Genomic DNA, 14,142 nt, shown 5'->3' with positions numbered 1-14,142 from the left:
CATTATATGTCCAGCTTCTCTCTCCTGCCCTGAAACCCTTGCCATTACCTGGGAACTCCCTAAAGCCCAGAGCCATGCTCCTTTCTATCTGAACTCACAATCAGCACCCCCATCACAGGTTTCTGTCCATTAAGTAGATACTTAAGGGATGTTGAATGAATAAAAAGAAAATAGAAAACTCTGCCCCCATGCCCTTCCTTCAAAGCCCTCTGCACAGGAAGCCTCCCTTCTGTCACTAGTGGGCAGTGCCCATCCCACCCCATTCAGCCGGACTGGTGACAGTGGACACCAAGCTGCAAGGTCAAGTTATGTCTGGTGTCTGGCACTATCCTAAGTGTTTCATGTGGAGCCTTGTCTCCTGCATTTGCCTGGAAAGGGTAGCTATCACATCTTGGGGCTGGCATACCATCCTCTTTGTCTCCTGCCTACGGCAGATGTGATGCATGCTGGGAATACTTGTGGATTTTGGGATTGGGTCAGGTCTAACTTATCCAACCCTGGGTGTAGCTAGCAAGGGGATGGTTAAAGTTTTAGGGTGAACATGTATACCTCAACTCAGCAAATGCCACAAATCAGAGCTTGACTTGTTTTGTGGTGACATAAGAAAGTGATGGAGAAAATATTCATAATGGAGATTAAACTTAAAAGTGGAGGGATTGCTTTCTGCCTCTCCTCTAGAAAGCCACAGTTGTTAAACATTTACTAACACTCCCCTTGTCATAAGCACCATCTGAAGATTCTAGAAACACTGAGCTGGAAGGAACGTTTGGGACATAGAGCCTGATCCTTAACTCAAACAACATCCCTGAAAAGTGGTTACAAAACCTCTGCTACAGGCCCCCAAGAAAGGAAGCCCACTGCCTCCTGAGGATAGCTCTCAGTTAGGAAGGTTTTCTGGACCTCAAACTTCAAACTGGCCTCTTGGCAACTCCCCTGCAATTATTCCTGGCCCCGCCCTCTGAGCAGTGCTCCTCCCCCATTATTCCTGGCCCCGCCCTCTGAGCAATGCTCCTCCTCCATTACTCCTGGCCCCACCCTCTGGGCAATGCTCCTCCTCCATTATTCCTGGCCCCGCCCTCTGAGCAGTGCTCCTCCTCCATTATTCCTGGCCCCGCCTTCTGAGCAATGCTCCTCCCTCATTACTCCTGGCCCCACCCTCTGGGCAATGCTCCTCCCCCATTACTCCTGGCTCCATCCTCTGGGCAAGCCCTCAGCCCCTCCTAGCCTCAGGTCTTCTCTTCACAGGTGACCCCTCCTGGTCCTTTAGTTTATATCATGAACTTAAACCCCTTCACAGGCTGTGGTTGAGTGCCCTGGATGCTTTCTAGTTTGTTAATGTCCTTTTTAATCCTGGTGTTCAGAACTTCAGTTAGTCAGTCAACAAACACTTATAAAATCTCTGCTCTGTGCCAGGCAGGGCAGCTGGGTGGTACAGTAGGTGGAGCACTGGGAAGTCCCATCTTCTTAAGCTGAAATCCATCCACAGAACTAGCTGTATGACCCTGGGCAAATCACCTGCTAGCCTCAGTTCCTCATCTGTAAAATGAACTGTGGAAGGATATGGCAAATCCTTCCAGTATCTTTGCCAAGAAAACCCCAGATGGAGTCAGGAAGAGTCAGATAGGCCTACAAGGACTGGATACCACAGTGCCAGGCACTGCTAAGCACCAGGGACACAAAGAAAGGCAGAAGTCAGTCCCAGTTCTCAAGGCACTCAGTCTGGGGAAACAACATGCCAACAGCCAAGTCCCCAAAGCTCTGGATAGGATAAAGTCAGAGCTGAGGTCTGAGAAGGGCAGCAGAGAGGAAGGCTCAGTCCCCACCTCCCTGTTCCTGCAGCACTGAACTTGCATATGGGCCCTTAATGCTCAGATATCTCATGATCTTTCTTGGCTGTTTTGGACACAGCAGACACCCACACAGCTCTTGGTCCACTCAAACCCCCAGGTTTTCTTCAGATGCCTTGCTTTCCAGCTCAACCTCTTCCCATCTTATTCTTTTGAAATAGGGTTTGGAGCCCTAGGTGTGAGACTTTACTCAATCCCTCCCTCAGGCCAGTCCAGAAGCTCCAAGTCTGTCAATTGCCAGGAGCTTGCTGGCTCCCCCAATGTCTCAGGCCACTGCCAGCAGCTTGTGGCTCCTCCTTTCTAACAAGCGGCTGGTTTTTATTTTAATCCAGGGGGTCCCCAAAGGCTTAGTTTGAAGCTTTAATGTGTAGATGCTGCCTCCTAGAATGCAAGCTCCCAAGGGTGCATTGCTTTCTCTCTGTAGCCTTGGCACCTGGCATAGCCCCTGACTGTAAGAAGTGCTTAATAAATGCATGTTCTGAGTTGTCTTCCTTCTTTCCTCCCATGTCTCATAAGGGGCAGATCCTGGCCTCAGCCTCCTTCCTTCCCCTGGGCCCTGCCAGGATCCTACCTCTGATAATCAACTCGCGTCTTTGGCTTTGAGAAGCTCTGAGTATGGGACACCCCAAATGTTTCTGGAAATTAGATCCTAGGAGCTGGGCACTAGCTTTACCACGGCAAGCAGAAATGCAGCTGCCAGAACAGTGCCCTTGGCAAAGATTCTGTTTTCTGCTTTTCCGGTCCACGGTGAACCTTCTCCCAGGCCCACACCCACAAGCCATGGCCAGAGGCTTGTGGCTAGGTCAAAGAAGACTATTGTTCGATACAGACCAGAGGGGAGGGCAGAAACTTGTAGGTGGCTGAAGTCAGGGCTTGGGCCCAGCTGACTACTGCCTGCCTGCCCCAACTGCTAACCCAGGAGCTGAGGTGCAAATCCCCCCCCCAAACCAGGTGTCCAGCATTTGTCCTTGGAGACACATGGAAACTGTCCATCAGTTCATGCCAGGCTTCCAGCCGACCAGCTCTTAGGAGGGCTGCAGAGAGGAAGATCTTTGTGCAAGTGGACAGACCTGAGCCTCCACTGGGCCCCTGAACATGCATGGGAAATACCTCAGGGAAGAAGCCCTCCTTCCTACCCCACTCCCAACATTTCTTTCTTTTTTTCAGTAGTGGGATGTGGGAGCCATGGCCTAAAATTTCAGTGCTAGAAGATACCTCAGAGACCACCTAATTCAACCCATTATCCAAATGAGACTCACCTCTGTCAATAGGTGCTTATTACTCAAGTCTCTGCTTGAATGCCTCCACTGATGGGGAACTCATTACCCTAATTTCCTACTTTAAAGAAGGGCTCTAAGTCTTTAGGCACAGAGTGTGGGAAGATTGAAGGATCTGATAGATCCTGTGGTCCTTTCTGCCATCTGGGTCACGTTCTGCTTGGTCGGGGCAGCCTGGCCGAGGGGGTTGAGCATGGCTGCAGTGGGCTCAGGCCCCCTCTGCATATGGATGAAGCCTCAGGTCCCTCCCAGCTCCCCGAAGCCTGTTTACCTCACTGTCGGTGAGAGGCTGACCTCTTCTTGCTTTGAATGTAGCTCTAAGGATGCTCAGGAGGGATGCTGGAAGCTTGTTAGAGCCACCACCTCGGTGTGGGCAGGTAGAATTGGGGGGTGCCTGCTTCTGACTTCTCCCCAACACACTCTCAGGGACAAACGGACTTCCCACACAATCTGCACTTTTCCTTTTACAGCTGATCAGTAGTGGGGGCTTGAATGCCCCCCTCCCCAACGTGTCTACACGGGTATGCATTACACACCCCAATGCAGGAAGGCAGGACCCTGAATAGGCAGACTTCAGTATTTCAGGGCTCCAGCTGAGGTCATATATCTGGGGCCGCCAGAGGGCAGCACTGTGCACTCACGTGAGCTCCCTCTCCCACCTCTCCAATTCGCGCTCTCTCCCTCTCTCTCTCTCTCTCTCTCTCTTTTTTTCTCTCTCTCTCTCCCCCCACACACACACACACACACACACACACACACACCCCTCATCCTTTCTCCTCCCAAGCCTATTAGGAGCTAAGGAGCAAGGATCAGCTAGCTCTCCTCTTTTCCACTCAGAGAAACTGCCAATGATGCCAGCCAAAGTCATACCAGTTGGAGTCCCATCATGGAGTAGTCTCTGTGATAGCAGAGGCCAAGGCTCCTGTGACTTTCTACTAGACAGCTGTGACAGACTGAAGCTTGAAGATAGAACCATATATGGTATGTGTGTGAGCGCGCGTGTGTGAGCACGCATGTGTGTGCTCTGGGGGAGGGCAGTAAGGTGAGAGGTACTGATTTATCCATTTCCCTGACTGTGGAAAGTATCAAGGGTCTCCTAAAGGCCACTCCTTGAATGAGAAGTACAGAAGGCCCGTACGCCCTGAGGACAGGACCCATCCTAACTCTCCCCATCTTCACCCAGGGTAGATGGCACAGGGCTGGAAAGAAGGTAGGTCCACACAAGCCTTCCCCTCTTCCACTCCCCAGCTGGGAGGGGCAAGACCTGAGGTTAGAATAGGGTAAGGCTGGGGAAGAGAACCCAGTTACCAAACACCCAAGGCCTGAAGGCAAGCCCCAGAAGGGGGGAGGTCTGTGATATACCTGGGTTTTTGTATGTAACAGAAAACCCCCAAGTCCAGGAGGCCTGTAATGTCAGCCATGGCATCACCACAGTGTTAACCCCCAGGAGCTGGGTTCCAATCCCAGCTCTAGCACCAGTTCCTGGGCAGTCTTGGGCATCACCCTTTCCCTCTCTGGGCCTCACTCGGCTCCTCTGCATGATGCCCATGGAGGTCTCGCCAGCTCAGAGTCAAACCAGCTGTGTGGCACTATTCCCACTCACTGTCTCAGTGGCTTGGTGCTGCCATGGGCATTGTGTGATCCTGGGGGCTGGAGGGGGAGCACTGACGGGCCTTTTGGGGATCTGCTGCTCTTGGGAAATACTGGAGAGGTTGCCCCTTTTTCGATCTCTGATGCTTCCTCCCTAGAGGGTGTTGGGCATGTCACTGCCTCCATGGGTCTCAACGAGCAGGTGAGACAAGCTGGAGAGGCCTGCCAGTTTATATGAACCAGGAGCCTTCCTCTAAGCAGCCACAGCGGGGCATGACGAGTCTGTGAGCTTCTCAGTGCAGCACAGGTGAGTCCTCTTGGAGAGAGGAAGCCATCACGGCCAGGTATGGGAGCAGAGCTCCTTCCACCAGTCAGGGAGCCCTCCATCTATTCAGGCTTGCCCTCAGTGAGAGAGGAGCCTTGGGCTTCCTACAGAAATGGGCAGGTACACACAGGGCTAGAGACTGTCACGGTGTCTGCACACACACATCCACACGCAGGCACACACGCACACACATGCACACACACGCACACATGCCTGACGCATTTTTCATCTGATTGTGCTTTTGGCAAGCACCACAAATGGAATATTTTCACACAATATGTTGCTGTTAGAATTGGCAAAACACTTCCTGGGAGAGTCAAAGATCTGGGAATTCAGAGACTTGTGCAGCTGGAATTTAAAAATGGGTTAGTCAGAGGAACCCCAGACACCTCCCCCCAAGGTGCACGCTTGCTTACTTTCTTAAAACAAAAAAATTCTTAGGCAGCGCAGACTCCCAGCATGGCACGGGAGGGGGGTGGGGGGCACTCCTGGCTGCCAACTAGAGCCCAGCCACTCCAATTCTGCAGGGAGATCTTCTACTATTACAAATGGAAAAAAAAAAAAGAGGACCCAAGCCTCCCTTTCCCCACATCCAGCCACTCCTTCCTGTTCCATGAACTCAGGCCTTGCATTCTTTGGAGTGGCCTCTTCTGTGTGGATTCAATGATGACAGAAGACAGTGACGTCTCTCTGCTCATGGACCCCTGAACTAGAGCCCTCCAGCCTAGAGCTCAAAGGACCCCAAACACAATCCAGTCCAGCCCCCTCATTTTAGAGCAGAGGGAGGCCGGAGAGATGCCATTGCCTGATTTCTGTTTGCCAGAAATAAAAGAAATGCCACCAACCCAGCAGACTTCATCGAGTTCATTCCATGAATAATGGTGGTGCTATGGGCGGTAGTGAGCTCTGTGTCACTGGAGAGGAGTGACAGACAGCAGATGAGCCTCTGCCCCTTAGATGGCTGAGGACATGCTTGCTTAGCCCACTTTGGCCTGGATGCCTCACAGGTTCTTTCCAGTTCCAAGCCATGGTCCTGCTTCAAAAAAGCAGGTCATGGGCATCCTCAGCCAAGTCTTGGGGCAGCTCTTGTGGAGGCCACAGGGCCTCCGATGGAGGGGGGCGCCACAGTGCCACCAGGCCTGCTGGGGATAAGTGTTCCTCCAGTAAGATCAGCCTCTCCTCTGGGAGAGCTATTTCTCCTGGATGGTCCCTCAGATGGGTCTCTCCCTTCCCTCCCCCTAAACATACCAGGTTCTCCAGGCCCCTTTCCTGGAGGCACTTCAGGGTGCTACCCAAGGTCAGCAGCCTCTTTACAAGTCTTGATTTGTCTGGCCTGCAGCCGACTGGCCAAGATCAACTGTGCCCCTTTCACAGTCAAGGCATCCTCGAGCTCCCAGCCTGCCTGTTCATCCAGTCAGAGAGCTCCAGGGCCCTGGCTGGCCCATCCTCACACGCCTGTCTGGTGGCTGGTTTCTGCTTCACACTTAGGACACTGGCCAACACCACAGGAGCTTCATAAATGCTTTTCAGCTGACAGAGGCGTGGTTTGGGGACAGTCTCATTTCTCCATCTTGACCTTCATCTTGAACATTAACTGTCTCCCCCCCAACAACATCTTTATCAGTCCCTAATTAGCAACATGCCAACAGGCCCTGGCAGGTTGGAAACACAAGACTGTGTCTACCTGTACTTAGCAGCAGCAATTCCCCAATGACTCAGCAAGGTTCAAAGGTCATGCGCGGGTCCTCATTCTGTGGTCAGGGGGTCGGGGTCTGAGCACACTGAGTCGGCTGGGGCTTCATTCTCACTAGTTCTAGTGTGGGCTCCCTCCCTCGTGTGGGAAAGGCAAGTGAGGCAGGGGACTGCCTTAAGATCTATCCATGGAACTAGGCCTCTCAGCACTGGCCAGCTCTGCTGTTGGAAGCAGAGAATGCTGGAAGGCTGGCCCCCCGCAAGGAGACTAACGGTTCTTGTTCCTGTTCTTCTCCCCCCTCCCCACTGCAGAGCGGCGTACTGCCACCCCCAACGCAGCCCTGCCTGAGCTGCGAGCAGGACCTCTGGTCAGCCGCCACAGCCGAGACAAGAGCGGCTAAGGAAAGATTCAGACGCTTTGCCTCTCTGGATCAACACGTCTACTGCGGAGGACCAGAAGAGATCATTTGGGACAGACACCCCAAAAAGCGAGAGCCACAAGGTTGTAACTGAAGCAGGCGATAACCACGGGCGAGGTTGGCCATGGAGAGGCCAAAGCAGCCCCTCACCAGGGCGATCTGGGAACTCTGAAGTGGGGGAGACTGGAAGGACTATTTCAACTGACAGGCGGGGTTAACAAAGGTGTCCCGCCTCCCCACAAGCTCCCCTTTGCCCTGGCTCCAGACAGCCTTGCAAGTCCGAGAGCTCCTGAGGCTCAGTGTAAATGCATTCTTTAATCCAAGAGGGAGGGAAGGAGGGAGAGAGGGAGAGAAGGTGCACTCGAGGCTGATTTAATGGGTTTCTGCATGAAAAACAAAACGTTTTCATCCACTTGTTTTCTGGATGTAAGAAACTACCATTAGCAGGGAAAATCACTCTCCCCAGCAAGCAATGGAGGGAGAGAGCTAGCAAGGGAGTCAGTGAGAGGGTGGTCCCCCACTCTGCTCCTGGAAACCTCCTCCGAAAGCCTTCCAGATCTGCCCAGCTCCTGTGGCCAGGACTTGGGAGGATGACCCCCCTCCCCAGAGAATCGTAATTAAAAAGTGACCAAAAAGGAGGCCCCCACCCCATTGCATGCAGATGAAAACCAGTCACCCTTCAGCGCCTCTTTGTTACCATAGCAACCATGGGGTGTTTCACTTCAGCAAAAGAAACCCTCCCTAGGTATGTGTGTGGTTGGGGAGAGGGGACCTGCTTGGAAAAAGTTGGAGCTGGTGCCCTGGCAGTCCTTGCTCCAGAGAACCGAATCCCTGGGTGCCACCGGCCCAGGAAGTGTCTGTCCTCAGTGCTCACAAGCAGACTTGGGACAAGGTGGAGAGGAAAACCTTCAAGCCGGGTTAATATGGCAGCCTTGAAACCTCCTTCCATGATGCCTGCAGACTCTGGCATTCCCCTAACTTGGAGGAGAGATACCCCCAATGTACTCTGCCCAACACTCACTGGGGTGGGAGCTGGCTCTTCACTGGAGTACTGTCTTCCACTCTGTCTGAGGCGGTTCAGCCACACACATCTGCACAGATTCCATACACGCTCACACACAGCCAATACCCAAATAGGCCTGGCACCCCCAAATACTTTAAGACTGGTCTTCTTTCCCTGCCTCTCACCATGCTCTGGAAGTTGCTGACCCTGACACCCCAGAAGGTTGTACTGCCTAGGTTGAGTGGGGCACTGCCTGTGTTTAATCCAAGTCCAGGCCTAGCCTAACCTTGCACAGCCCTGGACACAGGGCAGGCAGGAGGATGTTTCAAGGAGCCCCTTAAAATGCCCAAGCCACTAAGTGACAAAGGGGATGGTGGAGAAGGTGGCAGCTTGTACTGGCCACGACATATTGCAATTGTTGCCCCCTCCCCCAATACATCATCAAGATGAACAGTTTGAGCCCCAAAGACCAGAAGAGGTGCAATGGAGGGGAACAGCGGCTTGCTTCCTGTCCTGGGACTGAGAAATCTCTGGCTTTCTTTGGCGACTCAATTCAGCCTTTCAACGTGAACTGGAGAAATCCCTTCTAAATCATCCCACCGGGAGCGGGCACAGGGAGTGGGAGGAGAGAAGGTGGGAAAAGGGAGAAGGGAGCAGAGAGAAGGCAGGAAAAGAACCAGGGCACAGTGAGGCCCCATCTCCCACCCATCTCTCCCCCAGAACCAGCTCAACCAACACCAGATACGCTTTCCATAAAAATGAGGCTGTAGGTTCGGTAGAGGGCTGGAGAGTGGTGTCTGACTCTGCCAGAAGAGAGGAGAGCTCCCTCAAGCTTCTCTTCCCTTCCCTGCCCAGCTGCATTCGGCAGAAGAGGCAAGAAGCGGCATTACCTGGCTCCAGAAGGCTCCCAGGGAGCTCCCAGAGGGTACACAAGAGACCCAGTGATGGAGTGAGCCGGCAGCTGCTTGGGACCAAAAGGTTCCCGATGTGAGGCTCCCCAGGAAGCCGCTAGGAGGGAGAAAGCTCACCTTGGACTGCTCCACAGCCCGGAAGCTCGGCTGGCCTGCCTGCCTGGCTGCCTGTGATGGGCCCAGGCTCCCTCACGCAGTGGCAGCTCAGAAGCAGGGGCCAGAAGCAGGCAGGCAGGCAGAAATGTAGCAGCCCAGAAGCCTTGGTGCAAAGGGGCATTTCCAACAGGGGTCAGGGAAGGAGGGATGTTGGAATGGCTGGTGGGATGGAAGGCTGGATGGCTAGATGGATGGATGGATAGATGAGGGACTTGCTACCTGCCTCGGTCCCACAGTGATGGTCAGACGAGGCGGAACAGTGTCTGGCCGTAGCAAAATAGCAGCAGCAAACACCACGGAGGGCACCCCCACCCCCAACATCCACACTCAGAGAGGGATGGAGGCCCCGAAGGAGGAGCAGGCCCTGCCCAACAACCATCACGGCCAACCCAGGAGCTAGGAGCCCAGAGCCTGGAGCCCTGAAACCGGGCTCCAGCCTTCCACGAAGGGGGTGGGGGGCACTGGGGACTAAACCTAGAAGAACTTCATCGTCAGACTACCTGGAGGGAGGGAAGGGGGAGGGGGCAGGCAGGGTCACGGACAGTCCCATCAGGAGGGGGTGGTGGTGGAGGCAGGCCCTGTTCCCACTTCAGGCCAACACACAGAGCCGCACCACGGACACAGCACGAACCGCCCCCCCCCCCATCCCTGTCCCCTCCCCTCCCTTCTCTCTCTGTCTCTCTGTCACACACACACACACACACACACCTGCAAGAAATAAACAAACCGCCCCAGGGCCACAGTCAGGTGTGTGTACGTGTATGGGGTGCTGCTGGTGGTGGGGAGAATGGAACTCGCCTACCGCACCCCTCTCCATTCCTTCTCCCTCTTTCAGAGGCCACCAAAGTTATATCCGGGGAAGGGGGGCCCGGTGAGAAGCAGCTGCCCGGAGCCGACGAGGGTCCCACAGCCACACACACGCACATATACGTAGACACACGGACACACGAACACACACACCGGAGCTCGGAAGCACACACACTCACGCCTGTTGGGGGGCTCAGCCTGGACTCCCGCCCCGAGCGGGCACGCGCGCACACGCGCGCACACGCACACATACACACACACACACACACACGCAGGAAGTTTTTCTCCCCTTTTCCATCATCATCAGCAGCCGCGGCGGTGGCGGCGGCAGCGCAGGCGCACCGGGTCCAATCTCCCCCCCCCCCCCCCAACCCCCCCGGGGGGGGGTTTGGGGGGGGGGGGGGGGGGCGGCAGGGTCCAGCCCCACTGACCTGCTGGGCTCCCTCGGGGGCGGCGGCTCCTCCTCCTCGTTCCCTTCCTCCGAGCCCGGCCGGGCTGGCACGCAGGGGTCTCTCCGGCGTCCGAGGGTCTGCTCCGGCTCGGGGCGCCCTCGGGGGGCCCCGGGACAGGCTCTGCCGCCGTCCCGGGGCTGGCGCGGGGATAGTCCAGGAGCGGGTCACCGGGGCGGTGGCGGCGGCAGCGGCAGCCCGGACAGCGGCTGCACCATCTCGTCCCCGGTGCCCCCCCACCCCGGCTCCCCCGAGGCGGGCTCTCTCTAGCCGCCGCCGCCGCGGCCGCGGCCGGGGCCGGGGCCCGGGCTGGGGTTCCGGCGGCTGCGGGTGGCGGGCTCCGGCCGGCCGAGGCTGCGGGTTGGAGGCGGCAGCGGCGGCGGGGATGGCGCGGAGACCATGCCTCCCGCTGGTGCCTCCGCTCCGGGGACCGGCCGCCCGCCTGTCTGGCTGCTCCGGCTGCCGAGGCGAAGACTGAGAGAGGGAGGGGGCGGGGCCGGCCAATCCGAGGCGCCGGGGGGGCCACGCGGGGCGGGGCCGAGGAGGGAGTGGGGGAGGGGACAAGGAGGAGAAGGAGGAGGAGGGGGAGGGAGGGGGGGGGGGAGGGGGTATGAGGAGGGGGAGGAGGAGGAGGAGGAGGGAGGGGGCGGGGCCGCGGCGGGGACTCTCTAGCCGGGGCCTGGCTCTGAGCGCTGCCGGGCTGCTGCTGAGTGTCTGTCCGTGGGGGCTCTGGCCCATTGCCGGGCAGCCAGCCCTGTGTGTGGACTGTGCAGCACGGCGGGGGCGGCTGGAATAGTTTGCCGAGGGTTCCCCATGTCTCCGCTCCCCGCACCCCACTTCCTTTTACACTAAGCTAACCCTGCCTATACCCCCTCCCCTCCTCCTCCTCCTCTCCCCCTCCTCCTCCCTGAACTTGGAACCCTTCGCCAGGCCCCGTACAGATGGCCAGGTGGGGGCACTGAACTCCCATTTACTCCAGTGGGCAGGGCCTGGAGCTGATAGGCAGTGCCAAGGGCCCCTTGCGAGGCCGGCTCTCTGTGCCCCCAGGGCGAGTTTTCGGTTCCCAAAATTGGGGCATAAAGGCCAAGGGGAAGGAGGCACTGAGAACCCACCTGGTCCTGGGCCGAGAAGCTCTGGGGTGGGTGTCCTTGGTCTGGGGTTGGTTCCCTGGCTGCAGGGCACAGACTGCCCAGGGGGAGCCCTGATTTAACACAGGGCACAGCTGCCCCTCTCCATCCCCCCTCCACGGGGCAGGATTTGCCAGCCAGCTCCTGCCTCACCGCAATACTTGTTGGATTCTCTTCCTGTTGTGTCTGACCCTGCTCATTATGGGCCAGGATAGGTTGTCTGTCATTACTGTGGTGCTTTCTGCTCCACAGTCAGTCCACACTCATGAATGACCATTAAGGCCAGGAGATGGATGGCCAAGAAAGGCCATAAGAGTGTGTGTGTGTGTGTGTGTGTGTGTGTGTGTGTGTGTGCATTGGGAGGGAAAGGATCAGTGGAGAGGGGAGGGAGGGAGAGGGCGCTCACTGGGGACCTTGGTAGACAATGATGTTCAATGTGAGAATCAGAATGGAAAGGGAAAGGCCAAAAAGGTTTCAGGAAGTGGGGGCTGGGGGGGGGCAGGAGAGTCTTTGGGGAAACTGAGAGAGGGTGCAGATAATTAAATGGAAAGAGGACGATTTCCTTGAAATTCAGGACAGAGATAAATGAGAGAGGTGACAAGCAATGGCGGGCCTCAGTTCTGGGTGCTGGTGGAAGGGCCACCATACTCCCTGCCCCCCCCCCCCCAGGGCTTTCTCATGGAGGTCAGGCATGAATGACCAAGAAAGCCAAGCAGAGAAAACAGAGTCTAGGGGTGACGGCATGTTCGTTTGTGTGAAGACTCAAGATCAATTCCCTTAGATACAGGAATAATGTCCCTATAAAGAGAGCAGTGTGGTCCAGGGGCCTCAACACTGCCTTCACCTTGAGGGGTCAGCACCCTGACCTGAAGCTGAGAGAAAGGGGATGCTGGTCTTGCCAGGGGTAGGCAATCCGTAGCTCTGCAGGCTTTGGTCTAGCTGTCCCCTGGAGCGTGAGGCCATTCCAACTCTCCTAGCTGTTTTTGCTGGTCTGCCTTTGACCCCAGCTGTGTCTGGTGTTCACCAAGGTGTTGCCCACCTTCATTGCTGCCTATGGGAATCCATCTATGTGCCCTAGTCCTGTGCAGTCCTTATCTCCATCCTTCCCCCCCCCCCTTTTTTAAAGCAATCGGGGTTAAGTAACTTGCTCAAGGTTACACGGCCAGTTATTTCTGGGTGTGGTGCTGAGTATCTGAGCCCGGATTTGATCCCCAGGTCATCCTGACACTGGGGCCGGTGCTCATACTTGCTGAGACACCTGGCTGCCCCTAAGCAATTGGGGTTAAGTAACTTGCTCAAGGTTACACGGCCAGGTGTTTCTGGGTGGGTGATAAGTGTCTGAGCCCGGGATTCGATCCCCAGGTCATCCTGACACTGGAGCTGGTGCTCTTACTCACTGTGCTACCTGGCCACCCCTCATCCTTCCCTTTGTGGTGAATCTCTCCAGTGCATCATGGAAGCCGCCTATTGTTCACCTCAAGTACTCACTCCATGGCCTGCCCATCTCCCATTCCAATTACTTACCCATCTCCTGGATGGTGAGAGTCACACATAACGTCCTGTTGAATGTAGGGAAAAGACAAGTCCTATAAAACTTGCCTGGTCCTCAGCATCATTCAAGTTGTTAGAGAGGGCTTGGACTCTGAATATTGTGTTAGCGGGTTGCCTGTCATTGGAGGCTTTAAGCCTTCCCTCAAACCCTGGCTTTGGTGGGGAAGATGCTTACATCTCCTCAGAGCAGGGCACTCTTGGTTTGGAAACTGTTTAGCTAGGCCTCTGAAACTCTGTGACTACAGTTTCCTGGAAGTGATAAGGCCCAGGGTTCCACAGGTCAGATGGAGGGAGGCAGAAGGATGGCCTTTTGTCTACCATACTACAATGCCTCTCCTAACTTGGTGATTTCATAGAAATTCTTCCAGAGCCTAGAGGGTAAAATTTTCTAGCACTGAAAAGGCAAGGGTGGGGTTGAAACCATTCAGGTGCCTCAGCTAAGTGAGAACACTTTTTGATTGAATCATATAATCAGAACTGAGTGTGAACAGGGCCTGTATCCCTCCTTGAATCAATCAAAGCCATTGCATAAAAGACTGGACCTGGCCTAAGTAAATGTGTATCAAAGGAAGAAGCTATCTCAGACACGGGGAGAGATTCCAAGCACTTGGATCTGAAACAGAGCCAGCCTGGAATTTCCAGCCCACTTTTGAGGAGCAGAGGGAGATCTGGACTGTGGCAGAGAAGGGAGGACCCAAGTTGAGGAAGTCTTCAGAAAAGGTCACCTTTCTTTCCAGCGGCCCCTCCCAATTGTCATCTGTCTCCAGACGTCTTTGTGTGATCTGCTGTCTCATTAACCTGATTTTTGCCTTAACCAAAAGGAGGCCAGTGGTTAACTAGAGAGATCTCCATGTAAGGTTGGAAAAGAGCACAACCTCTGCTGAGGGCTTAGGGATTGTCTAACCAGGGACACAGGGTGACTAGGAGTGACCTCAGCATTTTCCACCTAAAATGAAATTCCTGATGCAGCAGAGAAGGAAGCCGAGCA

At 55.4% G+C, this 14,142-nt stretch overlaps 1 protein-coding gene and 1 long non-coding RNA gene across 2 annotated transcripts in view; one reads left to right on the top strand and one right to left on the bottom strand.

Annotated features, from left to right (window-relative positions):
* The window catches only part of LOC138168272 (uncharacterized), a 7,898-nt gene extending 7,716 nt beyond the window's left edge, over nt 1-182 (top strand). Inside the window, exon 2 of the long non-coding RNA XR_011170084.1 lies at nt 1-182. This exon is cut by the window's left edge and continues 688 nt beyond it. This is a non-coding gene — a long non-coding RNA (uncharacterized lncRNA).
* The window catches only part of KLHL29 (kelch like family member 29), a 189,971-nt gene extending 179,270 nt beyond the window's left edge, over nt 1-10,701 (bottom strand). Inside the window, exon 1 of the mRNA XM_069097328.1 lies at nt 10,459-10,701. The gene's annotated coding sequence lies outside the window, so the exon portion shown is untranslated. The remainder of the gene's footprint in view (nt 1-10,458) is intronic.
* Nucleotides 10,702-14,142: the final 3,441 nt, after the last annotated feature.

The sequence above is a fragment of the Petaurus breviceps genome, unplaced genomic scaffold, assembly GCF_028583685.1.
Source record: "Petaurus breviceps papuanus isolate PSGF00001 unplaced genomic scaffold, PetGlider_PUasm1.0 356, whole genome shotgun sequence".
In the NCBI taxonomy this organism is placed as follows: Eukaryota; Metazoa; Chordata; class Mammalia; order Diprotodontia; family Petauridae; genus Petaurus; species Petaurus breviceps.
This window is presented reverse-complemented; position numbering and strand designations above follow the sequence as displayed.